This window comes from Rhamphochromis sp. 'chilingali' (assembly GCF_963969265.1).
Source record: "Rhamphochromis sp. 'chilingali' genome assembly, chromosome: 8".
Taxonomy (NCBI): Eukaryota; Metazoa; Chordata; class Actinopteri; order Cichliformes; family Cichlidae; genus Rhamphochromis; species Rhamphochromis sp. 'chilingali'.
This window is the reverse complement of record NC_137935.1, coordinates 12,806,463-12,809,678: the sequence shown is the minus strand read 5'-3', so window position 1 is coordinate 12,809,678 and position 3,216 is coordinate 12,806,463. Positions and strand designations below refer to the sequence as shown.

At 37.7% G+C, this 3,216-nt stretch overlaps 1 long non-coding RNA gene across 1 annotated transcript; it reads right to left on the bottom strand.

Moving 5' to 3' along the window:
• Nucleotides 1-236: 236 nt before the first annotated feature.
• On the bottom strand, nt 237-2,869 carry LOC308400523. The gene is made up of 3 exons (XR_013972383.1): nt 2,817-2,869; nt 708-827; nt 237-357 (listed from the first exon to the last, which is right to left on the bottom strand). It is a non-coding gene; the product is annotated as an uncharacterized lncRNA (long non-coding RNA).
• Between the last annotated feature and the right edge of the window lie 347 nt (nt 2,870-3,216).

Genomic DNA, 3,216 nt, shown 5'->3' with positions numbered 1-3,216 from the left:
CTGCAAACACAAACCAAATACTGTAAAAGTAGTAGTTAACCTCGAAAAACCACAATACAAAGCAGAGATGGACAATGTTCAGCTTCAAAGCAAAAGTTGTTTATTTGAAACATGCTAGTGGCTGCAGTAAGATGTAACTTGAAACAGACTCTGTTTCACTGCAGAATACACAAGGATTTGCAGACAAGTTGCCATCTTCCATACAAACTACAGGAAATCACAGCAAGGAGCATGTGGGGGGATGTGGTCTGCATCTCAGCTGCAGAGGAGGGTGGTGCAGTGGAGGCTGTCGCAGCAGCTGGAGACAGTTGTCTAATCATGCCTTTCCTATTTCAGTAACCGGTCAGGGGAGGAGACCTGAATAAATAAAGTGAATAAAGTGAAAGCCGCCCCGCAAGAACAGTGTCTGGTGTCTGTCGTACTTGGGCTGAGAACAACAGCAAACAGATTACACAGGCTTTCAGTGCACCATCATATACCAGTTTATCCTAGAGACTGATAGCAACCTCCAGCATCCATTTAAGACAAGTCGGGGAATATACATTTTTCCCTATTGACTGGTTGTTGTCAAGTGATCACCTACTAATCTCTAACCCTGTGTCACTGGGCACTTAGGCAAATTAAAGTAAAAGCATCCATCTTTTTATTACCGTTAATATTCTGTCACATAACTGCTGAATCTGTTGAAAGACAGCTAAACATCTTACCATATGCTGCCAGTCACGTCATCAATCTCATCCTTTTTCCATTTCGCTCATAGGTAACCTGCACTTTTAGCACAAGTTGTTGTAGATGTTCCCATTTTGTGCTTGTCCTTTGCAAATTATCTAAGGTGTTGGATAAAACAGGATGTTGGCATTAAGCATCTGGAACTCTACCAGAGCAACAAAACGCTTTATGCACTTTATTCCACCATTGCCGGGAGCACTGTCTAACATGTTGATTCAAATCTGCTATAAGTTTTCAGTTAGACTTGGATCTGACTGCAAGTGTCATAGCAAATAAAAATCACACCCATGGCCTATGGATCAGAGCATTGTCATTCTAGAAGCGACCACTCCCGTCAGCATAGAAATGCATGCTCTTAAGGGCCCAGACCAAGCAAACCAGCAAAATGCCCCTTAGCATAACAGAGATGCTCCTCTTACTGCAAAGATCAAGGCTTTGGGTTTCTTTTATAATTTGTTGCTTCTCTGTATCAAATCATGCTGTAATGTCGATTTAATCAAAGAGCAACTGCTATGTTCATATATGAATTTTAATGGAGGCGAGCACACAGTTAAGTAAAGTGGCCTTGTCAAAACTATTCCTTTTGCTTCAGCTGAATCTTTGATAGACAGGAAATGTATTAACATAATACAAATACTCTGAATCACTTTTATCTTACATGTTTACTGCAGCTTGAAAAGCTTTAAGCTTTTATTCAGTGCATGAGCTGCTCATATGTGAATTATAAGTTCAGTTTAAAAATTGTCAGAGATTTATAGTTTTTGACTAAGAGGATAATTTCCTACCTTACTTTACCTTTCTGAACTCCTTCACTGAATTAACCTAGCATCATGGGTCATATGCTTAAAAAGATTAAAATGACCTGTAACTTTCACTTTTACTCAAGTAAAGATGAAAAGGCACAAACTAGTATAAAAATAAAATCCGCTCTTTTATTATAGTAAAAACCAACATCAATAAAGACAAATTTTAAACTTTATCTCAAGCTAAATTCTAATTCTAATGAATGTGCACATGTACAAATCAAGTTCATTTTGCTGTTTGCAAGTTCATCTGTTTCTATTGTATTTGAAGACTATTTGAACACATCAAAACAGGAAAACAAATATAGTCGGGGTTAGAGCGGGATTGTGCAGGTGTGGCAAAGCTAAGATCAGTTGTACAGGAAGGGGAAAAATAGCTTTTAAGTCACAATATTTTCTGTGATAATTTGTGATCAGCTGAACTGGGCTGCTGCTCTTTGTGGACTTAGAATTCAACAAATACAAGCAGATGTTGCATGAGCAATCATGGCTGAGGTCAGCTTAATCATGACTAGGTTATACAAAACAAAAAGTATCAAAGGTGGAAATTTGATGAATGGTACATTGGCTTTAACTTGTGTCTGTTACACTGTTACATTGACCATGTACATGCACAACTGCTCTGCACCAGTCCAACGTGCTGCATTACTGTAAATTTGACTACAATACTGCAAACTAATGAGCTTTACAGGTTAACTAACAAAACTGTAAAGGCTGCACTAAACTGGCTGATATTTTAATGCAACATTTGAATAACAAAATGTTTCAGGAAAAGGGAGGAATGTGAAGCACTGCCAAGAAAACCTGGCAACACTTCACGAATGCATACAATGTATGTTAAAACAACAACAACACTCTAACATTACATTGCATGTAAGCTTTAAGTCTGCTATTTATTGGATGTCACTGAGCACTCCTTACCTTTAAAAAATAATCTCTCCTGTCCTATCTTTCTTACATCTCTCTCCACCTCTGAGTGGAGTTATAACACCTTTTCCCCCCTGCCTTGGGAAATACACAGAAACTGTGTGTTTGCTGGGATTTGATGAGCTGTTAGAAACATTGGATTTAATATTACTTGCCACTTTAAAAATGTTACTCCCTATATACTTCCTTCTCTTCTGTTGCATTAGCTAAATGCTGAGATACTGCAACTGCAGCGTATTAACATTGTCAACAAGCTGGATACAGCAACAGGACTGTCTTTTATGTGTCAATGTTTTCTCCATTTAAGGTCAAATTGGTTTGAAGCCTGGAAGGTTGTGAAATAATAACTTAACTCACCGTAATGAGCTGTTTTGAAATTGTGCAGTAAGCAGTAGAAAGTAAACGTATCTGTGAAAAAATCCAGGAAGCAAAGATCAGAAAAATAAATACTCAAGCAAAGCAAAGATAGAAAGACTTTTCAGCTTAAATACAGTAGTGAAGTACAAACACTTCTACTCTGAGGTCCATCACTGTAAATGGTAAATAAATGGTAAATGGCCTGCATTTGTTTAGCGCTTTTCTAGTCCATAGGACCCCAAAGCGCTTTACACTACATTCAGTCATTCACCCATTCACACACACATTCATTTTTAATTATAACAATTAAAAACTCCAAGTGTTTCACTTTGTACTGTATTGTACCAACACTACCACATTTTTTTGTTACAGCAGTGCTACAGCAAAACTTTAATGTGAA